Below are 24,666 nucleotides of genomic sequence, written 5' to 3'. Positions count from 1 at the left end.
AAATGAATAGGGTTGAAACACAAAGCTATTCCATCAACTATTTACCATATTCTTTCTTTCTTTTTTATTCCTCATTCTCTGCCAAACATTTTGCAGCTCACATACCATCTTTCATGAATATGTTACTGATAAGGATATGTTTCTAGCCACTGATTAAGATATCTGAGCTGATTTGTAGTGTGTAAGAAGATGCAAAAGTGTGCAGAAACCATTTAGAACAGTCCCTTTTCAGTAGCATAAATTAAATGTGTTTTTCCACACCCCTCCTCCCTTGAAATTTCCTTTCAACTAACTGAGAACTTCCATGGCTTGCTGCAGATTGTAAAGGATGGATTGAATTGAGATGGATAATATATGCTAAAAGGTAAGGGATATGTTGTAAGCTGTGCAAATAAGGCAGTGAACAAAGAGTAAGTCTTTACATTAGCTGCTTGCTCTATAGTCACTTATTTTATCTGCAATGTAAAGGCATCACTTGCAAGGAAGCAGATACATTATTTTTGTAGAGCTTTAGAGGGTAGTGTTATTATAATATTTGTTTGACCCATTGCTGGAAACAAGAAAAAACTAAAGCCCAAGAACATATACACATAAGAGTACCAAGTATGAGTATAGCTTAAAATAAATGCAGTCTGACAAAAGTGGCCCAACTATCATATGTCAAACACTTGTTACCTCTGCTGGCCCTAGTAACTGCACGTGACTAAGAACAAATCAGTGATAAAAATCTCAAGAAAGATGAAACCAGTCTCGACCTTTGCAAAGACCATCAGTCATTCTGCAGACCTGTAATATTATTTGTTCAAGTAATCCTTGGCTTACTATTTAATGGATGTAATATACTTTCTATTCCTAGATCAAAGTCACCAAGGGACATTTTTTTTTAATTGGACTACATCTTAGAGCCAATGAGATCTGATCACATAACAATTAACTGAATTATTCAGTTGCATTCCTAAATGTGCATTCTTATACTTCATTATCAGCATAGGTCTTAAAAACTTAGTGTTTTAAAGTAACTGTATGTAAAGGACATTTATAATTACAAGAATTTCCTTATTTCTCTATACCATGTTCTTAGGTATCCAAACATTTTTTCATCAAAAGGCAGAAGGTCTACCTGGGTACATTAAAATAATCAAATTCCATATTCAACCCATACAGAATACACTAAGATTTTAAAATATAAAAGTGGAAACAGATTAGTTGAAGTAATTATATCTAAGCATAGAGTATTCAGATTTAATGGAAATATTAACCAATATCTATTACTATGAATATGAGAATCATAAGTGAAAATATTTTAGTTTTAATTGCAACTATGGTAGTTTTGATTTGGCTCTGTAATTAGCATCTGCATTCTAGACTCTGACTGCTGTGCAAACATTATTTATGGAAGGTTTATCCAAATATAATTTGGTGCTTGTTGCTTTTATCAAATGTTGAAGTCTAATGAAATAAAATGCAAAAACTTATGCTTCTGAGAGCTGTGCTGACAATCATTTATCGTACCTTCTTTTCTATACACAACCACAATACCGTCGTAACAGCAGGCAAGGCAATATGTTAGGTTGTTTCTATTCATATTATGTTAAGCTGTCCTGCTACACATCTGCAATAGACTTTGGGCACTTACAAGAGAACAGCGAATATACGTATGAATTTAGGCCAACATTTGATTCCTCTTTCTATGTTCTGTAGCATACTTACCATAATTAACGTTCTGATATAGTTTTATGAATTGCACCAAGAATTGGAGTATTCTATAGGAGACCAAGCATGAGGAAATTAGAGATATATGCTTGCTTCGGTCTGTCCCCCCCGCCCCCATATCTTCCTCTCTCCCACACGCAGGCTCACCTCACAGTGGGGAGGGGAGGGAGAATGAGAGAGTTGTTCAACGTTTGATGAGCTTACCTAAAATATTGCCAGCAGAATCTATTTTAATTTGAACATATATGTAATTTTGGACATTATATTTAAGTTTTGTGCTTTATGGTTTAGTATTATTTTCATTCTGATTTCCAGGTGGATGGGTAGGTACCATAATTTTTCAGTCTTTACGGTCTCTAGAGGTCTTGATCTGAACTTGAATGACCAATGAATTTACCATCAGCAAATGCTTGTACATTTTCTTGTCAGTCATAAATTAACATTTGTTGAGTACAGTCAGGGTGCTGGGAGTGGGGAGAAGTGGATTAGGAAAATACAGAAAGTAGAATCATGGGTATCAGAAAGTTTGCAGTGTAGCTAGTATGAAAGATTGCAGGGGAAATGATGGAGATTCATTTACAGGGCTAGGTATCAACAAATGTAGATTGATTTAGTGAACAGTAAGTACGTAAGTGTTTCAGAGCTGCCCCTGAGATATGAGAACATCCTCAGGAAGGGTAACTGTAGAGACATCTTATAGGAGGCAAGTTCCTACTTGGATTTTGGAAGTTTAAATATTTTATTAAAATGTATTAAATTTGGCTTTACTTTGAAACGACTTCAGTGTGTCTAAAACTCACTTTATATTGGTTTCAGTGGTAACATTTCCTTCAGAAGTGATACAATTTGAAGCTTAGACTTGTGTGTTTGTCATGTGCTTTTCATTTTTTTCACTTAAAAAATTATATCCTTAGGGAGAAAAAAAACTTGTTTACTGTAACTACTCCTTTTAAATGTAATAACTAAAAGAGTGAGGGAATATCCATTAAAAGACTAGGGTAGCATCATTTTGAGAAACCTCTTTTCTTCCTTAGCTTTCCGCCCCTGTAATCTTACCTAAGTAGATGTATAGATGTTGATTGCATATTCCTGTATCACGAGAGATAGTCATTATATAACTTGGGGAGTGGGAAACTGTTAGTCCTTGATTGGGTCCTTGAAAAGTGATATAACTGTCTAATACTAGCTACAGTTCTGGCTCTCAGTAACACTGAAATTATTGACTACCCCTTACTTACTTTCACACTCTTCTTCTCCCTCTCCCACTCTCCTCAGATGTTAATGAAGAGGCTTGAGGTTACCTCCTCCCAGGTGATTTACTTTTCTTATAGGAGACCCTGGGGTTTGATGTGTGTTGGGTGTATGGTCGGCACCATGCTAGGTGCTTTGCATAATTTATTGCAACACTAGATATAAAAGAGTGGTGCAGAGAAATGTAATAAGTAAATTGTCAGGATCACACAAGTAGCTAGGTTTTGAGTCCTAGTGTTTCAGACTCCAAAGCCTATGTTGTTTGCACTATAGCAAAACATTTTAAGACCTAGAATAGTCTATGCTGAAAGGTCAGGCTTTGTGCCAGTTGCACAACAAAAATGCTTCTGACTGGGAGCATTGCCCTGGTGCCCTTCAAATTAGATTTGGTGGATCTAATTAGTCTTACCAACTCATAAGGCCATTTTTGTATATTTGCACCTTAAGTTGTTTAAATGTAGGCTTATTTGAAGGAGATTTTAATTTTTGTTTTGGATTTATTCAGTTAAATTCAATTTAGTGAACACTTATTGAATGCCTGTTCTTTGCCAGTCACTGTGCTAGTGGTACAAAGACTGTCTATTTAAGGAGACATTATAACATTATAACACAATTCACTGAATGCTATAATAGAGACATATGCAAGGGATCACGGGAGCATAGGAGGGAATAATTAATTTGAGGAAAGATGTCAGTAAATGCTGTATTTGGGCAGAACCTTGAAGGACAAGAAATAAATATTTGCCAGAAAGACAGAAGGAGGTTGATAGTTCATTTCAGGTGATGGGAATACATGAGCACATGTGTGAATATGCCTGGCATGTTTGGGATATGACAAGAATGGTAGATGGTAACAATGGTCACGAATTCTTACCTTTTCTGTGTCCAACTCCTGGCAATGTAATATTGAAGTTTCTTCCACTAAGATCTGAAGTCTGTTTCCCCATCATTGCATTTGGTTGACCACATGACTTACTTTGGCTGATGGACGTTAGCAAATGTGAAACCAGTAGAGACTTGAAAAGTGCTTATGCACTAGGGATTCTGTGCTTGGAAGCCTCAGACCATATTGTGATTGAGTCCAGGTTATCTTTTTTTTTTTTTTTAAGATTTTATTTATTTATTTGAGAGAGCGACAATGAGAGACGGAGAGAGAGCACATGAGAGGGGGGAGGGTCAGAGGGAGAAGCAGACTCCCTGCCGAGCAGGGAGCCCCATGCGGGACTCGATCCCGGAACTCCAGGATCATGACCTGAGCCGAAGGCAGTCGCCCAACCAACTGAGCCACCCAGGCGCCCTGAGTCCAGGTTATCTTGCTGGAGGATAAAGTGGCCACCTGCAGGAAATGGAGGCTCTGGCTGACATCTCCTAACCACTAGAGATGTGAGTGAGTTCATCTTGGACCATCTAGCTGATCCATCATTTGACCATAGACACATGGGAGAATCCACGGGAAATCTGTCGTCAGCCCAGACAGAATGACCCAGCTTATTTGCATAATTATGAACTAAATAAAATGCTGTTTTAGCCACTGGGTTTGGAGTGTTTTGCTATGCAGCAAAGCGGATATACAGAGGGTCTGAATAGTGCAGGGAATGTGGGAAGAGGCAGTGGCTGAAGATGAAGAGGACATACACCATTTGCAACATCATGTTGAGAAGTTTAGATCTATTTTTAGGACCAGACTTCCCAAATTTTATTGATTAATGTACCACTTTTATCTCTTTAAAGATATCTGCATACTCCCTGAACTAGATTTTTATTTAAATTGTCTGATTTTTATACCAAAATTAATTTTAAAAGCAAACTTAATATTAGAACCCCAGTTTGATGTGTTACTTTTACTTTTCTAAAACTTAAAATTTATAAATATTTAAAACGTTGTGTGCTATCAAAAATCATCTTGTATATCATGAGTGCTGCGTTCCAGGATTACCTACTTTATTAAGTATGAATCAGGAGCATGTGGAGAATAATTTGAAGTAGAGAGGCTGCAGCTGGGAGGAGTGAGGAGGCTACTGGAGAGGGCCAGGTAGGATATGGCACGTGGCAGACAGATTTAAGATGTGTTCTGGAAGAGAAAGGACCTGGTGACAGATTTGATGTATGTGGGGTGGGAATAGGGAGTGTGAAGTATCCACTGAACGGATACTATTAAGAAAGGGAGAGAAAAAAAAGATAATATGTTGCGCTGAGTTTGAGTTACAGATCATTTGAAAACAGAAGTCCGTTAAGCATTTGTATATGTGGGTCTGAACTTAAAATGTTATTTTTGAAATCATCAACATATAGGTGATAGGCAGTTCAAGTTACAGAAGTAGGTAAGATCAAGAGGATGTGTTTATTAGAAAGTGTTTAGTACAGAGATCTTCAGCTTTTTTTTCATCCCCAAACTCTTAAGACATGTGATTTATCCCAGCTAGAAATAGTGAATAGGTTCCTATAGGTGAAGATTCTCAAATGGGGGTAGAAAGCATCATATAACTTGAGAAAACGAAAAACTTCTCCCAGGTGACTTTGATATACTACCTTTCACCCCTTGTTGATTTAGAGTGAAATGAGGACAGTGCTGAAGAAGAGGAATTAGAAAAAAGGGACAGTGGCCTGAGAGATCTACATCTTTAAGAGGGAGAGAACTTTTACAGAAGTGAAGGAACTGTAAGATGAAGGGGTGAGCCATGATACTAAATTCTTCAGAGAAGTCCAGTAGTATGAGGATTATTCTTTAATCAAAACTGTAGTATGGGCATTTAATAGGAGCACAGTAAATGTTTGGGTGAATGATTTATGAAGAACTGTTTTATGTGTGAAACATTCCATGAGCCTTGAATATTCAAGTCAGACAAGATTTGTAATTGTGCTGTTTTGGACTTTAAAATCAATGTGGATTTGAAAATACTTTGTTTCTCTGTTTATGGTCATTGTCTTAGAAGAGTTCTCACTTGGGCACCATAGTCCTGATCATAGTGCAAAGCAATGTTTGAGCTTGTTTTCTTTCTTGCTTGCTTGCTTGCTTGCTTGCTTTCTCTCTCTCTCTCTTTCTTTCTTTCGAGATTTTATTTATTTGAGAGAGAGAGAAAGAGTACAAGCAGGGGAAGGGCCAGAGGGAGAAGCAGACTCCCCAATGAGCAGGGAGCCCACTTTGGGAGCCCGATCCCAAGACCCTGGGATCATGACCTGAGCCGAAGGCAGGTGCTTAACCGACTGAGTCACCCAGGCATCCGAGCTTGTTTTCAAAAGATGAGAGTCACCATTTTTGTTATGGTCACTTCACACGTGGACCTCCTCACCTTTGCCACCCGTGGTTCCCAGAGTTTGGGAGTGTTTTGCTATGATTTGCCTTATGATGATTTGGGTTGATGGAATGAATATCTGTGACTGGAAGAACTGGAATTTCATCAGCCTGTCTTGTTCTTAGGTAATTTTTACAGTCATATCAGCTTTTAAAATGATTATTTTTTAAATGACATAAGTTTCTACCAGGCTTTCCCTGCATCTCAGGAAAGGCCCTAGATCGGGCTAGCGGTTTCCTCAGACCATGATTTGGTGCCTGTGCATCCTGCTTAGAGCATGCTCAGCAGCACACACTGGTTTGACATCTGGCAGTCAGGATTCCTGTGAGATTGGCTTCCCTGCAAATGTGCCCTGAAAGCATCCCTGCTGTGCCCCTTCTGTCCAAGTGTAAACACATCACAGGAAATGAACAAATAAAGACCCAACTTTTCTGGAAGGAACCAGGATCCCCTTACCCAGCTGGAATCCTGGGGTTTGGGGTCCAGCTTCAGGAAATTTGACTAGCCATTTGGTTAGGGGCTGTTGTCTTGTGGCACCTTTGTCCCCTTCTGCTTCTGAACTCCCATGTGCTGTCCATGGCCTTTGTTCTAAGTCATCCAGCTGAGGAAGACTGCTTCAGGACCTTTAAAATATGAAATAAGGGTTGTTTTTCATTGTGGATTCATTAGTGCAGCTGGATTTAGTTATTTACAGTTGTAAATTTGGCATTGCCTTTGCTGAGATAGGGGACTCATTTAAAACTAATTGAAGCAGTCTAAAGCTAAACCTACAAATAATTAAACATTCATTTCTACTTTTCATATGAATATAAAAATATTAAAATGATCAAAATAGGTATATAACAAGGAAGTTAAGATATCAGTATAAAAGAGGAAAGCCTTTTCACTTTTCCCTTATTGTCTTCCCAGTCCCATTTTTACTTCAGCCAAATGGAATGCATTTTAAGTAAAAATACATGCACTTCTTTGCTTTTTATCTGCCTACCACCACAAATATCAGCTCAGCCCCTATTTCAGATCCACTTCAAGGAAGCACAGACTTGAAAACTCTCCCCCATGGTTTTGTCTGAACTGGCTGCCATTCTGCAACACATACTGGATCCAGTTGCTGGAGTGGCAGAACCCGAGAGGTGAGCAAGCGAGCAAGCGTGGACACTTTGCTGAGTGGACCAGTAGGGCCTGTGTGAAAGGATGTAGGTGAGCCGGAAACTAATGGGAAATATAGGGGGTCTTCACTAATTGTGATATGGGGACATCTGCATGCCAGGGTATTTGACTATTTGGCATACAGCTGGCTGGGCTCTGGGAGAGTGCCTCTTGATTCACCTCGTCAGATGTTCAAAGATAAAATGAGGCAGCCAGCCCATAGCTCATAGCCTTGCAGTCAGTTTTGAATTTAGATTTGAATTGTGATATCAGTGTCATGGTGGCACATGCTTTGAGAAAGTACTTATAGAGAATAATTGAAAGATTCAGTGTGAAGCTTCTGAAAGCCATAATTTACAGTACCAGAAGCCTCCATATTACTTTCACCATTAAAATTTAAGGTGACAGAAGCCCAATTATGTATGGTTATTTTCTTAAATAAAATCCTATTTCTGCCCCAAGTGAAAGATTCATTGCTGCCCACTAATCTCTGTCAGAAGAACCAATCTCAGTTGCGTCTAGTGTCAGCAGTGAAGATGGCTCACTTTATCCTGGGGACAGTGAAGCGACACTGCAGAAGCAGAACTGGAAGCCCTCTGTGGAGATACTGGACTTGAGGAGGCTGATCTGCCTGATAATCAGCCTTATGGATCCTTTCTGGCGACAGCTCTCACACTGAACCCCATGCAGTATGACTTTAATAGCAGTAGAGGAGCCCAAGCAGGGGGCTGCGGCACACATTTGGCAAAACCCGAATGACCTCAAAAGCTGTTAAGAGGGGGCAACTGGTTGTAAAGCTAAATCACACAGAGGAATGGAGACTCGGAACATAGCTTTAAACCCTGATTAAAAAAAAATAACTTTGGGGACTATTGAAAGATACACAGCTTTCCTTCTTTTATTAGCTCACAGAAATCAGTTTACCGGAAGAATCAGTTTGCCAGAACTTCTATGGCCATTGATACCATGGCATGAAAATAGATCAGTGGGAATACAGAAACATCTCCAGTGCAGAGCTTTTAGTTTCTATCAGTCAAAAGTATGGAGCCAGACTTTTAGACTATGAATTTTTCCACCAATTTCTTCTTCTTTCTGTTTGATTTTACTTTATACTGCATTGTGATTTGGGAAATACGGTTGTAATGGTAGCCAGAATTGTGATGAAAAATTGCACAGGGCCAGTCAAGCTTAAAACCACTATTATTTATGAAAAACTTTCTTCCTTAGGGTTCCCAGAGACGAGCATGTGAATCAACTAATGTTATGATGAACAATGTTGAATGATATAGAGAGTATCTATCTATATTTATATATTGCTTAGATAGCGATGTCTTATAAATAATAAATCACTATTTCTCAGAAGTTTCACAGTATGATATAACATTTACAAGTGGGTCTTGGTTCTGCTGAATTTTGTCAGGACTTTAGCACAACCAGGCCCTGTGGCACCTTGCAAGTTTAATTTTTGTTGCCTGACGTTAGCCCTAGATTCTTTTTACCCTTTCACAAAACTGGTACCATGCTGTGAACTCAACTTCCCTTCCTTCATCTCTGCCTCAAATCTCTGTGACTTCTCCTGTCCCTTCCCTTTCATTCATGTCTCAGTAAGGATTCACCTCACTTGTGTTCGTAATGCTGTCAATGTGCTTAGACTCTTGCTGTAAATGATTTTGCCTCTTCCACTTTCTACATTTGACATTTTGTTGGCCTCTTCCTTAAAAAAAAGAAAGAAAAATCCTTCCCTGTATTCCCTACTCTATTTCCTTTCTTTCTTGTTGACTTCTTTCTTCTCTTTGCTTTCTCACCATTCCCTCTTTCACACTTTCACCTGTTGTAGTCTAGATTTAGCCACCATAGGCACTACTTTCTCAAGACTGTACTCTTCATTCTGCCCTAGAAGGAGAGAGTGACTTACCTAATTGGTAAATTTGGAATAAGTGGTCCAGCTTAGCCTACTGCCACCTTCCTCCTATTTGGAGAAGGGCCTCCCTAGCAGGAGCTTACATTCTATCTGAGGCTGGGAGCCTACCCTAGCCCAGCACTGGGGACATGGACTAATTCTGTAGTGAGGACAGCTAGGCTTGTTTGGCTTTTACCCCCTCTACCCTGGTCTCAGTCAGTAATGATGGATATATTCTAGCTTCTCATTTGTTTTATTTTTGTATTACTTCTTAATTTGATTACAACCCGGGAGAAGAAGAGAGTCTCAATTTGAAGGGAATTGCTTAGAAACCTAAATAAATAAACAGTGTACAAATAGAAAGTTAGTCTTCTTTCCCAATTTCATTTTCCAGAGGCTTGGCCTCTCTCTTTCTGTTTCTGTACCTTTGAGGACAGGAAAAAAGTTGCTGTCTATAAGCCAGGAAGCAGCGCTTACTAAGAACTAAATCTGTCAGCACCTTGCTCTTGGACTTCCCAGCTTCCACAACTGTGAGAAATATATGTCTGTTGTTTCAGTCACTCAGTCTATGATATTTTGTTATTAGCAGCCCAAGCTGATGAATTCTTCTGATTTTTCTATGCATATGCAAATGTATGTATAAGTATATAATAGAAATATTTTTACCTGAATGTAATGTAACAGAAATATACATAGCTATATATTTATACCTATAGCTCTCTAAAACAGATATTTTTGTTTCATATAGTCTCTCTCTATATACATTTATTTGTATACATACACAGCTATATTTTTTCCAAAAATAGTAACACTATACATTTTGTTCTATACCTTCCTTTTTCCACTAACTCATTTTTATATCAGTAAGTGGAAACCTGTATTATTATTTTTAATGGCTGCACAGTGTTCTTTAGTTTAAGTGGTCTTTAATAAACCATTCCTCAACTGCTGGCCATTTAGATCCTTTCACACTTCTGAGATTATAAATAGTGTTGCAGTGAATATGGTACTGTTTTTATTTTTGTGAACTTGTGCTAGTATTTCCGTAGGAAAGATTCTTAGAACTGGAATTGCTGGCTGTCTCATAAGATTTAATTGATTAGTAGTGATCAGAGACTCAGAATGGGGAGGATTTTGAGAGAGCTCAGAGTTTATCCAGGAAGGATGTTGTTTTCTTGCTCTGACTTTGAAAAGCTCAGAGAATGAGACTCCATATTCTCTCCAGTAATGCCTTCCAGTGACTTGAAATTGAAATAGACTGTAAAAGAAATAGTCATAGTTATAATGCTCTGGCCAAGAGAATCAAAAGTGAAAGTGAAAGACTGAATCCTGAGGTAATACTTTGGTGAGCCTGTTTTGCAAACCAACCAAGCAACACAAGATAGAGGATTATCAGAGTTATGGCAGTCTCAGATATTTGTATTAATTTCCATTCCTGTGGTAGGAAGTTTATACTTTTATACTTCATGTAGTGTAGCAATGGGAGATTAGTTCACTCTGGGTGTCCAGGACTGCAAACCTCTCCTTCAAAATGGCTCAGCACACCGACCCCCTTTAGCCTTGACTATCACCAGGAAGCATGGGGCCTGCTGAGTCTAACCAAACTACCAATGATCTTAAATCGGGTTCCACTACCCACCTCACAGCATTGGGCCTGAAAGACTAGGGGGGCTGTCTCTCATCTGGATTGTTTTGCTTCTATCCCAAGGCTATTTCTTTTGCCTTGAGAGAGCCATGTAACAGTTCATTTACAAGCTGACCTAAAGAAAACAAAACAAAACAAAACATGATGCAACCAGAGTAGCTTGCTTCAAGTAGCTCAGTCCAAAGCGGGTAGGGTTTGTTTGGAATCTTTGTAACACTGTGATGACCTAGGTGGGAAAATTCTGTGTATTAAGGACTTGACTCTCAGATCAGACATGTGCTTAACTGTCACAACTTGTACATTTTCCCCATTCATGGTGCACATGGCAGCATGTCTTCATTAGAAACAAGTGCAGTGTGAGTAGCAAAGATGACCATGTTAAACATCCAGGAATTTTCACTTAATGTGCACATTTATGCAATGCTGCCGAAAGGACTAGGGCAGCCTGGCTGTGTTAGATCATTTCCCTGCTCACCAAAGAGATTTGAAATGGACTTTTAATTATTATTGCCGATTTGCTATGGCTATATTCCTTAATATGAACATCTGATTAGGATTAATTTTCTTTAATTGATGAATAGGCACTTAAAATTGTAGAGTTGAATTTGTTGTTACATATTGGCATATGTGTGTACTGTATTGTTTTACTGGCATATGTATTATGATTTTTTGCTGAAGTACAAATTACAGACACTTCTTATCTGTTTTAGTTTTAAGGTCACTGTTCTTCCTTCCTTTACCTTTGTGTGGCTTTTTACCTTTGTTAATGGAGATAGAGGAGGGCTAAGTGACTATTAAACTCTTTTCTATATACAGTAAAACCCATTAATGTGGACCTCACTAAATTTGGAATTTATGATAATGAGAGCAGGGCTGGGTTAAAGTTTACTTTTGCATTGTCTCTGAATTAAAGCTTTGCTGAGCTAATAAATAGTATTAAGTACAATTAAAGGGGGATGGCACTATTGTTTTATAAAGCAAGCTTTTCAAGCACTCTAGAGAAAGGCTTTGCAAGAGAGGTAAGGAGGTCGTGTGGGAAAAGGCATAGTGCAAGGACGGTGCCACTTTCTATCTATGTGACCTTGGGCAAATTACTTGGCTTTTCTGAGTATCTTTTCCATCACGTATAAAAGGGAGATAGTTTACCTAATTCATGGGACTGCTGTGAGGATTAGATTAAATGTATAGAAAGTGTCTGATGTGAAGTACATACTCCATAAATGGCAGGTAATAACTATCTTCCTAAAATAATTGGTGAGCTGATTTCAAACACTTCTCATTTCTTCACTAAAGCAGTATTCTTCCACACTTTAGAGTTTTGTTAAGCTAATCTGAAATATTGCTTTATCATTATTATTATTGATTGAAGGAAACACCCAGCAGTTTGATGTGGTGATAAAGAACATGAGCTTTGGAGCCCGGCAAACTCAAGTTTGAAAGTATTTTTGTAACTCATTAGCTACATGGACTTAGGCAAATTACTTAATATCTCTCAGGTTTTATTTTCTAATTTGTAAAAATGGGATGATAATACCTGCTCTAGGACTTTTATGAAGAATCAATGAGATAACGCATGTAAAGTGTTCAGCCTACTGATTTTCGTGTAGTCAACTCTCAAAACATCAGCTGTTGTTATTATCATGATCTTTTGGACAACAGCCCATACTTTACACTTTTTATTAATTCAGACTCATCTTCTTCAATTCACCTAACTAACAAATTTCACTCTTGATATAATCCCCATTCTAGATGAGGATTTTAAGTGCATAAGTAAAAAGTTATAGAGAAGCAAAATGACTATATATAGGTAGGGTGAAAGAGGAAAGAATAATATTTTAAAAGTGGAAGCACAGGCCTGAAGTTAGACTTAAATTACTGAATAGTCAGTTTTGTGCATAATCTTTGTGTCCTTTGTGAGAGGTTTTATATATATATATATGATAGAAAGTGTGGATTGGTCACCAGCTCTTATCATTCCCTGGAGAGAGTAGCAGTTAAGGCCATGTTCAGTTTTACTTTCATCTTGCGTTCCGCTGTATGTTTCACAGGCTGTATGGATGAGAAATGTAAGCACTATAATGTCCTGCATAGAGACTGTAATCTATCCTCCCCTTAATGACAGGCTTACACAGTTTGTCAAGATCCATCACCTTAACAGATCAGACTGAATTACTCCGATGACTGGCAAATGGGTGGCACTCGTGGAGAAGTGAAAGCAGCCAGGTGTGTGTGTTTATTAAGTGCTCTTCAATAGAAAAAAAAATGTGTTTTACTGAAAACTCTCTCATTCATGCTATTTTTTTTCCCCGAGTTTATTCTTTCTTTATTGGTGGGAATGGGGGCAAGATGAGGTGTTGTTTACAGCTTTATTTTACCTGCACCATCCATGCTATTTTTGCAGAAGCAAGAAGTGCCCATCTTCCTTTGGGAAAACATAAGAATGATTTTTCTTGAGATTCTGAAATACTGCAATACACATTCACAACCCTAAACGTGTTATAAAAATCAGGGTTGTTTCCCCCTCACCCCCCGTCATCTGCATGCACAGTGGAACCTTGTAAAAAAACTAGAGGGAGCAGAACCATTAATGTTGGGGCTATGTGCCTTTGACTTTCCAGGGATGCCCAATTTAAGCAGATAATTTTTTAAAAACATTTTATTTATTTATTTGACAGAGAGAGAGATAGAGCAGGAACACAAGCAGAGGAAGTGTGAGTGGGAGAGGAAGAAGCCGATCCCCTGCCGAGCAGGGAGCCCAACTTGGGGCTCGATTCCAGGACCCTGGGATCATGACCCGAGCTGAAGGTAGATGCCTAGGGATTGAGCCACCCAGGTGCCCCTTAAGCAGATAATTTTTAAAAGTAAAGTCAGTTATTAAGTTGACAGCCAATGGTTTAATGTATAAGAATTTTCATATAAATAAATTCACAAGTAAGAAAAAACCTTTTGTCAGACTAGGTTTTCTAAGATTTGGGTCAGAAAATGTGATCACTCTAATGCACACCATGTTGATTAGTTGCATTATTCAGATCTTTATTGGAAGAACCTAATGGTTAGTTGTTAAGGTATGGCATTATGTGTTGAGATTTGGCATATCAACAGGAACAGAAATAATAATTATTTTTTATTGAATTCTTTCTATGTGAAGACACTGTGCTAGAAGCTGGGGATATAGTGGGAAGCAAAAAAAAAAAAGGATAGTCTCATGTTGCTAACAATCTATGAGGTAGGTATAGACAGAAACAAATTCATAGAGTTTAAATAATTTATCCAAGTTTTGATAGGTAATAAGTGTCAGAGCTAGAATTACAGTGCTATATTTGCTACAGGGGCCTAGCGTATGTTTTGGTTAAGAGATTCCAAAATATAGTGGCTCAAACAAGCTAGGGGGAGCTCCCTGACATCCTGGAGATACCATATCAACCCTGGACTGCTTTTGCTTATACTGTTGAGTAAGGGAAAAGTAAACTTCTATCTTATTACTCAGCTATTCCTGGGTGTTGGCTTCATTCACATGTCCAAAGTACATAATCATTCTTGTCCTTTTTTAAAAGATTTTATTTACTTATTTGAGAGAGACAGAATGCGTGCGTGCGCACAAGCGGGGGCAGTTTGGAGGGGCAGAGGGAGAAGCCGACTCCCCACTGAGTGGGGAGCCTGACACAGGGCTTGATCCCAAAACCCTGGGATCATGACCTGAGCCGAAGGCAGTTGCTTAACCATCTGAGCCAGCCAGAGGCCCTTATAATCGTTCTTTGTAAAGGCATTTCCTAGATATTGCACTTCAAACTTCTACTCACATTCTACTAGCTATACCTATCTGCCAGGAAGGTCTGAACATATATTTTTGTGGCCATGTACTTCTCAAAATTCAGGGGTTCTATTAATAAAGGAAAAAGGGGAGGGTGGGATATTAGGGACAGTTGGCAGTCTCTGCATCCCATGCTAATTAACGACATTGTTTCAAAATGGAGTTTTGACCACAGACTTAGACAAGTGATGAATGATCTCATGACTTTGGGATACGCCTACATCCATTATACATTTCTTTCCAAGTAGCATATCAAGGTTATATATATGTGTGTATATATATATATACACACACACAAACACATGTATATAGTATGTGTATGATATATTTTAATTACTTTAATATGTGAGACATCATGAATATTACATGATTCTTCAGTGGGCTCTGTTCATCTACAAATGCTAATTCAAAATTTCATAATACAAGAGGTCCACTGGCTTTAATCTTTGGCAGAAAGCCTTGCAAAATCCTTGGGATTTGTCTTGCTTGCATCCTCACTCAAAAAGATCTCAAACTCAAGAGATCTATGTTGTAAGAGATGAGTTCATAGAGAGATGGCTTTATAGAAATAAAATTGCTCTAAATTTAGTGAAGCATGTACTCAATACATAAATCATAAACAATCCTGACTCTGAACTTCAGAGTTTCTTAGAATTCTTGGTCAATTCTTTTTTTTCTTTTTAATTTATTCTTTTTAAGTAGGTTCCAGGCCAACATGGGACTCAAACTCATGATCCTGAGATCATGCATGCCCTACTGACTGAGCCAGCCAGATGCCCCTTCTTGGTCTATACTGATAAAGTTTAGATATTTACTATAGAAAAATTAATTAACAAGGATTGGGAATATCTTTTGAGAAGGACCCACAGATCCTTACTTTGGTATCTTCTGGGTCCACAGGAGGAGATAAGCACAGAATAGACCTCAAGTACATATACATATACTCTTGTTACCTAGGTGCTGCCCAACCCCCAACCCCCAACCCTAATGCAGTCTCTGATGAACTCAGCTGTCCACATGGAGCTGCTTGGAAATATTGTGTCTTGCACACAGATAGATGTCCTTGGTCCTTTTTCCTGGGTCCAACTCTCTAGGTCCTACTTTACTAGTGGCTGGTTGAGGCAGGAGAAAACCAAGAAAAAGAAAGATAAAAGTTGAAGTTAGAGCTGGTCTAATTAGCTCACCCTAAACCTTATCTTGGGTAAAGGTTATTGGGAAGCATCTCCCAAGTGGGAGGCAGTTCTAGACCTGTTTTACCTCACTGGCCACGTGGAAGTAGAGAGAAGCAATCTAAAGAGAGAGAATCCCAAGAGATGAACTCCAAAGAGGTCACAGCCTACAGAAGTCAAAACTTTAACCTTTTTTCTCCATACACCCAAAGCTCCAGCCCCTATTAAGAGGTTTAGTTGATTCCAGTAACTTGATTCAGTCTCCTTTCCTCTTTTCCTTCATGAGCATGGGTTTGGGGAGTGGAGTAAGGGTGGGGAGAAGCAGAAGTGGAACTTTGCTCTAGAAGGCACTATAACGAATACAGGACATGGCCTTTATCCCAGTTTTCAAAGAACTAATTGTCTGGGGAGCTAATGTATAGGAAACATTTAGTGAAAACTGAAGTACTTGAACTATGTGTTATTGATTACTCCAGAAGAATCCAGATAAGGGATAAGTCACTGTGGATTTGTTTCTTGGGGAAGACTTTCTAGATCATGTCACAAGTGAGGTGCCAAAGGTTTAAAGGAACTGATTAAGAAGGCAGAAAAGAGGGAGTGAACAAAGATTCATAATGAGCTTAGAGGTCAGTGAACCTATGTGCCAGAAGCAGAGACTTCCTTTTGGAGACTAGGGAATGAAGTGGAATAGGAAAGTGGGATACTTCAAGAATCAGGCAGGGGTTAAGTTGTAGGTAGTCAGGTAAGATTTTTTTTTTTAACTAAGTTAATGTTAATTCTTTAAGTTTTTATGGAATGAAGGGAGGATAAATTAATAAATTGCTGACTAACTGAATGAATGAATAAATAAATTATAAAGACATTGTAGATATTACAAAAACTAGCCTCTTACGTAGAATTTGTCTAGGCTGGGAATATGGGATTCCTATGCAGGATCTCAGCAACATAGGTTGCCAGGGAACAAGAGAAGTCAAGACTAGGTGTTATCAGGGATTGGGAGCCTGGCTGCACTAGGGCTAGCCAGCAGTCTAGGCCTCAGTGAACAAGAGGAAGTGTTGGATCTGAGGAGATCCAATTCATCAGGAGATCTGGTTAACTAGAATATAGATAGCAGGTGAGATTGCATCAGGAATGGTGGTGCCATGGAAGTTGGGCAATCTCATCATAGCTGGATTCCAGCTGGCAGCTGGAGTTCTGGAATAGAATCTGGGGAAGGGTAGTGTCAGGGCCCTAGTCAAGCAGATTGAAGTTCAGGGCAAGGCACAAGGTCTTGAAGGAGAAAGGAAACCTAGTCAGGGCAAAAGCCAGTTCCGGAGATTGAGCCAACATGTGTGGAGTTAGGGAAATGGAGGAACGATGATGAAGCTGTGCAGAGTAAACTCAGTGTGATTCAGTGCATTTGTGGCCAAGAAAGGAATACCATTCCTGCTATGTGGTGGGCTGAGGTTGCTTCTCTTCTGCCTGCCTGATGAAGATGCACTGAAGGTCACAGATGTGCTGAGCCTCTTAAGTAGATCCTTCAGGGGCCCCACCTCAGATGGAACCTCGAATGAATGGCTGAAGTGGAGGCCCTGTGGAGGTAGCATCACTTGGAAGGAGTGGAGACTACAGCATAGGAGACGTAGGCATAGCTAGGAGCCTGTCATAGTCCAGGCTGAGGAGAACAGGCCTTGTCAAAGGGGTGGGGAGGATTTAGTAGAAATTCAGAAGAAAAGGGGGCTGCAAAAGACATTTCAAATTAAGAAGAGGCGTCAGTGACAAGTTTGATATAATGGATAGAGAAGGAAGAACCTAAAACAATTCCAGGTCAATTTTAAATGCTTGTGTAGTATGACATTTTTGTTCATGAGCTGAAGGGTGTTGTATTTTTTTTTTTTTAAACCAAACCAATTGTATTTGACAAAAGACAACAACATAAGTTACTTACAGCAGTGTTTTGCTCAAATAATGCAGTGGGATAACTGTGCTGCTTCTCCAGGTTTATCTCACAACCAAACCAAGCAGAGGCTGCCCCATCTGCAGCCTCCCCATCTTGCACAAGGGGGGAATGCCAACCAGAATTCAGCAGCATGACTCCTTCACCCCTCACCACCTCTACTGCTCAGTGTACCATGGGAAGGAAAAGTCCTACTCCAGTTCAGTACACTTCCAGGATCCCCTGCTGTAGGCATCTTCCTACACTCACACCAGACCTGGGCTCACAGACATGGGTGGGATAGAAGAGGCTGGGCAAACAAGATTCAAGATTCAAGATTAGTTGAAGCTCCTGTGTTCTTTCTTTCCAAGCTGGGCCTCAGCAGGGTGAGGATCCCTGATCCCCTGAGACAGGCAAGGAGGGGGTGGGGTGGCAAAAGAGAGAGCCTAGGAAACTTGCCCACTCACAGAGAGCAAAGTTCCCTCTCCTTAAATAACCAACCCCCGTTCCCACAGCAATAGGTAGGCCAAGCCACTGAGAACTCGGATAGAGCTGAAGGCATTTTAAACACATATACTTTTGGCCTGTTTTTTTAAAAACCCAAATAAATAAAGTAAATTAATAAATAAGTGTGTTAAGGCCAAGCTTACTTGTGAGTTTGTTGGCTTTAAATCTCAATTGCCGTGGGTCTGCAGTGAGACATTTCAGAGAGAAAGAGCCCTTGAGCATGTGAATGAATAGAAATGTTTTTTGCCAAGGTGCTTTTCTTTCCTGTTCTAAGATGGTATTAGTAGTGTACATGTACATGACATGAGTATGACTGAAAAGCCTCAGGTGGGGCCTACCTGTATCTGTCTGTGTTGCTCTCACGGGGCTTCGGTTGCTGGAAGTGATGTTTGAAGGGATTATGAGTCCCTCTTTTACTCACCTGGTTAGTTCAGAGCCTTTGCTGACTGAAGAGTGCTCCTGCCTGGCCAGATTGCTTCACTACAGGAGGCTGTCTGCATCTGGTGGTTCCCAGCCAGCAGCTTTGCGGCACCACAATGGGATACAGGCATGGACTTTACTCTTCAGGAAGGGATAGGGCTTGGAACTTTGGGAGGGGTTTTATTCCTGTCTATGGAGCTGAGGGAAGAAAATACAGGTTCCTTACCTGGACAGGGAAACTTTGTTTTCAAAATGTGCAGACACCTGGTGTTTCTGATTTTATTGGGCTTGGGTCTGCATCTGGGGTGGCATGGATTTCAAAGTCATTATTTAAGGTAGGGAAACAAAACTTGAACCAACATGATTACCATAAAAGATCCTGGTTGTATTGAAAGGTTGAGCTAAACAACTTTAGTGATCAGCGGGAGACCAACTGTTGTACTTCTGAAAAGTTGTTCTTAGAAAGGCTTGGATTAATAATTTGTTTCCATTTTGTTCACAGATGTACTGTCTGTAGGACAGGGGTAGACTGAATACCTGCTTCACTGAATACCTGCTTCACAGCACCTTTCACATTTTCTTGTTGGAAAGACAACCGTTGGAGAATCATCTTGTTACCATCAGCAAAAAGGCAAACAAATCAAGACATTAAGAATGCCACCGTGGCCAACAGTTAACGATGCCAGTGTTACACAAGCTTCAGCAAAGTTTTCAAGACAGTGTGCCTCACTAGCCGGAAATCAGGGAAATCAGGGAAATCAGGGAAATCAGGGAAGACTGAACCTATCCTTTTTGTCTCAGCTGTTTCTTAAACCTGTGCAAGCCCTCCAGATGAGTGAGGGTTGAAACCTGCATTGCCTTTTCAACTTAATTGAGTACTTACCATGGGTGGATCACTGCACAAAATAGGGGAGGGAAAATGAGGGAGACAAGTAAGTTGTGTTTCCTGCCTTCAATGGATTTACAATTAGTTTCAGGACCGTTTTTTTTTTCTTCTGCTCTTAATTAAGTGTGTTTCTAAGATAGAAAACAAATGGATGCATAAGTGTATTCTACAAGTATTTTAAATCCCTTTAATAAAAAACAAAACAAAACAATCTAATGTGGGCAACTCAGGACATCTTAATTCCATTTTTTTTGGACTTTGATAGGTAGGATTTATTTTATTGATTCTGTAAATATTTGGTAGACTTTAGAGATATTAACACATTAGAGTTGGAATTAATTGAATTAAATTCTTTTTTCCCTCCTAGGTGTAGATTGTCTGTTGAAAAAATATATTGTGTTTGTACATTTCTTGCAGAGTGAGTAGGTGAATTACATCTTTTGTCTCTATAGGCCTCTACCTTCTGTGCCCTAGGAGCCTGACATCCTGTGTGAGTTATTAGCGTGGGGAAGGGGAAGATTTGGGTCAAACTTGGAAATATTGTTCATGGAGCCAAGATAGGGCAGAGATAGGAGCAAAACAGACCCAGGCAATGACTCCGTCGGAAAATTTGGCTATTTCAGTATTCATGTTTTGTCCTCTATGCTCCAAAATTACTGTACGGTGTTTTTTGAAAAACTTATTTCTGATCTGGGTATAAGTCATGATTTTTCCAGTGTGAAGACACGAAAATGACTATAGATACTAGACATATTATGTAGTGTTTGTAACACATTTTAGTATGTATGAAGTAATGATAGACATGTCTTTGTCTTGAGTAGTGTCCATCTGAATGGAAAATGTGCCAGCTTTTTTTTTTTTAAATATCATCGACAGACTTCTTAATTAAGCTGCCAATAATACTGCCAACAGCACTGTGCATCATTTGAGAAATGAATTGTGAAGTGCTGTTTCCCTCTTATGTTGCTCCATATAAAATGGACTTAAAGCGTTCTTTGAATGGGACATATATTGCTCCCTAAAGAATTTGATAAGAATTCTCATACCTTTCCTTTTTACTTAATTTCCAAAAGCCTTTATTTTGCTGCTTGGTAAAAAATCGTTCTAATGACTTTAATTATATGATCCATCCAGTAGGATGAATCGTGCTGCCCCGAAACTCCGATGGTGTTACTGGTTATTCATTAATCTGAGTTCCAAAACCATATTGTACTAAATTGTAGACATTTATTTCCTGTTCTGGGAAATTTTTTGGAGGGACCATCTCTGTGTTCCTGGACCTAGCACAGTGCCTGGTGCATAATAGGTATGTTTGAGTAAACACTTGGTGATCAAAACATGTAAAGTAGCTTTTTTTCTATGGTTCCTAAGGCTCTATAAAAGACAGAGGGGTCTTGCTAACGGAGTAGCACCTTCATCGGTTTACAGTCAATCTAGTTAGAGTAAGTCCAAATTAACCAGATTTATTATATTCAGTCTAGTCCACTGGGCTTCTTAATGGGTGTCTTGGATTCATCAGTTTAGCCCTGTGATTTGTACTAACATCCACTCTGCTTCCCCTGGCCCTTGGCCAGCTCCATAGGGGTGGGCCTTTGGAGGGGCTGTTCTGCTTCTCCTCCTCTGGCTTGTCTACCACTAGAAGAGCAATCACTCTAGTCACTGGGTATTCACGACATGCCAGGCGCTGAGCTAAGTGTTTTACACATATCCTCTCACTTAATTATCTCATTTAAACCTTACAGCAACCATTTGAAGTAGGTATTATCTACTGCAGAGATATGTATATATCTTGCTTAAGTCATAGGGATCTAAATCCAGATCTCTTAGATTCTAAAGCCTGAACTATTAACCTCTCCCCTCTGTTGCATCCCAGGAGAAATTTCCAGTGCCTGGTGGTGTGGGGGCAGATCAAATCTGGATGTAGTCCAGATTCATTTCATTTAGTATTCCCAAACAGCAAACTGTCTAACAGATAAAACCCAGCAAATCACAGTTGTTTTGAGAAAGGGGGAGGGAAGAGCAATTGGGAGAAAGCAAAGTTGGAGACAAACCAATTTGAGTCAAACCTTTAGCCTTTATCTCATAATGCCTTTTTTTTTTAACTTTCTTTTTTTAACATGGCCTGACACCATGTGATAAATCAAAGCCTGACGTAATTGACCCAGAATTGATCCCCAAATGTCTTTTGGGGGAACATGCTTTAACTCTCGTTGTTGATTCTGAGGAATAATTGCCACCCTAGAAAGGTAATTACATATGCCATTGTTTATACACATAATAGGCTCAGAACGCATATTCTGCACAGAGGGAAAGAGAACCCTGCTTGCACATTAGGGGTGTGTGCTATGTATTGTGTCAGAATGCCACAAATAGCATTTGAACTGCTCCCTATTACTGTTTATTTCCCTAACGTGTGTGTGCGCATGCGTGTGTGTGCGTGTGGAAGGGTGAGGTTAGGAGTGAGGAAGGAGATGGGCCATGGGAGGCTGTTTGTTGAGCTGAGTGACAGTGGTTTGCTTTTCCTTAATTTTTTAGTTTACCAAAACATCTTCTGGATCTGATTCATTTAGCTTGGTCTGGTAAAAGGACTTTTTTCTTCCTGCTTGGCATATGCTTATTAATGAGTTCTCATATTTCTTTCCATCAAACGCTGTTTACTTTGAGGAAATATAAAGTGAGAATCATTCTCCACAACATCCTCCTAAATGCCATGGTTTTTGACCACCCCTTTGAGTACACCAAATAGTCAGCTAAAATGGTAGCTAGTGCCTTTCCTCTCACTGTGCTTTCTGGTAAAACATAAATGAGATTTAAACCACAAATGAGCAATTAAAGCACTTCATGCCTTTTGCCTTTAGCCATAAGACAGTAGTTATCCTAAGTAAATATAACAAATAGGCTATTTTGTGGTTGTCTAACCCTAGCAATATATATATATACATATTTAAATTAAAGCCTTAAAAAAATGTTATGACTTTTGATAGTACTGCCCAATGAAAAGAATACATATGTATTCCAATATGGAACTGAGCATTATTTGAGGCCAAAGCAATTCATCCTGGGCTATTCTCTGCTGCAGTGTCCAGCAAATTGCATGACCTACTTGTTAGACTTGACAATAGTGTTTTACCTAACAAAGGCCTCTGCAGCTCTGAGCAGCAGTGGAATGTCAGAATGAGCACATTTCACACACAGATGTGCAGCCATAATAGCCTCTAAGAAGGGAGCTAAGGGTGGGGGTTGGGTGCTTGGAGTGGGTGGTGTGTGAGTGTGTAGTTTGCGGGCCAACGGGAGAAGGAGGCCAACAGTTAGCAGTAGGGACATGGCCCTACTGACCACATTTAATCAGCGCTCTGTAAACAATTCAACATTTTCATTGTTCTCTAAAAACTAATAAAGAGAAACAAGCACTTTTCATTCATCTTGAAGTAATTTTCTGTCAGGTTGGAGCCCCTCGTGGCCTCCAGCTTGTGCAATGCTAGCTATGTGATACAACAACTATTGCAATTTATTTTACAAACTCTGGTCATTCACATGTCAGTTAGTGTTCACCAAGCCGGCATCTGAAATTGTGCAGTTAACGAGTTTTACAACATTTCTATCAAGAGAAACTGTTTAGCATAACTGACTCTTAAGGAGTTATTATACCTCTAAAAATCCATTTTAAGGGGCATTATTTAAATAAAATAGAAAAACGGTTCACTGCCTTTTAAAGGGGCTACAAAAAAAGTCCATCAGCTCCAGTGCAGTAATCCTCAGCTTAAAGCACTCTTGAGAGTACTTCTGGGAATTGTCAGCATAATGAAATGTTTTGTGAAATGTCCAGATAGATTCCTCTACTCAACAATTTTACTGCACCATATTTATTTTCCTTCCAGTTTTTAAAGAAGTGAATTACTTTTTGAGAGGATGACTCTGTGTTGTGTAGATTAACTGAGCACGTTATTACCCAGGTTGTAGCAGAAGTGATGGTTCTGTTTGCAGTGTTACCCATATGCATCTGCAGCTGGGGGCAAAGAAGAGAAAGGCAGCTTTCTCCCCTTAGTGCATTAGCTCCAAAAGAGTTACATCATCCTGAGGCCTACAGATTTTGTATTTTCCTCATGCCACGTTTCCTCAGACTTTTAAACAACTTTGGTACACAATGGCCCCTATAAATATTTTCTTTAAACTTTAAAAAATGGACTCTGTTTTCTTACCCTAAATACAAATGCAGGAAAGCCCATATACACTTGTACATTGGCACATGCATAATGATGCATATCATTTGAATCTGGCCCATTTCAATATGAGATGCTATTGAACATTTTACTTAAAGAACAGTAGATTCCTCACATTAACTGAGATGGCCAATGACCCCAAACCAATTAATGGAGAGAGCCCATAATAGAGCACTATATAGCATAGCAGCAAGTTCATTTAGCATATTATATTACCTAACAGGAGTAGAAGCCACCACTTGTAATGTAAATGGCTTAATGGTTCTTTCTATAGTGAGCGAGGCCAGGAGAAAAATTATATTCTGCTGTAACAAGAGATACTCCACATTCCTAGGAGGTGTATCTGTAACAGGGCACATTTTCATTTTGCAACAAATGGTCCCCTAATCTCATAGACTGATGTTTGTGCACATGACTTCAATTTTCTGAGGGAGACAAGCAGGTGTTCTTGTGCCTGTTAGCTGTATCTGCCCATAAGAAGCACAGTAACATCCATGAGCCAAATACAATTTGACATAATTCATACCTTTATTACCTCCTACAGAATGATATTATTTCATGCTGGCACATTAATGTTTCCAGCACGATACTGTCATTCCTGGAAATTTTACCTTTTGAAGTTCAAATATTGAAGAATGAATTTTAAAATTCTCTAAGTGCCTTAAGTTTGGGGGAAAATGCAGCTTATTCCAAGGTCAACTTTTTTACTCTTTTTTGGTATTTGATGACACTATAGATAATGTTCAGATAATGGGAAAGATCATATCTGAAAACTCTCACCTCTTCTTGA

At 39.2% G+C, this 24,666-nt stretch overlaps 1 long non-coding RNA gene across 8 annotated transcripts in view; it reads left to right on the top strand.

The window, feature by feature from the left end:
- LOC112819670 (uncharacterized) overlaps positions 1-19,867 on the top strand; it is a 151,532-nt gene extending 131,665 nt beyond the window's left edge. For 7 of the 8 annotated variants that reach the window (XR_012376818.1, XR_012376817.1, XR_012376823.1 and 4 more), the window contains one exon: positions 19,273-19,867. This is a non-coding gene — a long non-coding RNA (uncharacterized lncRNA). Of the gene's footprint in view, positions 1-13,070; positions 13,172-19,272 lie in introns of all 8 variants that reach the window. The other variant, XR_012376824.1, reaches the window with a different exon arrangement.
- Positions 19,868-24,666: the final 4,799 nt, after the last annotated feature.

This window comes from Callorhinus ursinus, unplaced genomic scaffold (genome assembly GCF_003265705.2).
Source record: "Callorhinus ursinus isolate GAN/ISIS: 27379988/994484 unplaced genomic scaffold, GSC_fseal_2.0 scaffold3, whole genome shotgun sequence".
Lineage (NCBI taxonomy): Eukaryota > Metazoa > Chordata > Mammalia > Carnivora > Otariidae > Callorhinus > Callorhinus ursinus.
This window is presented reverse-complemented; position numbering and strand designations above follow the sequence as displayed.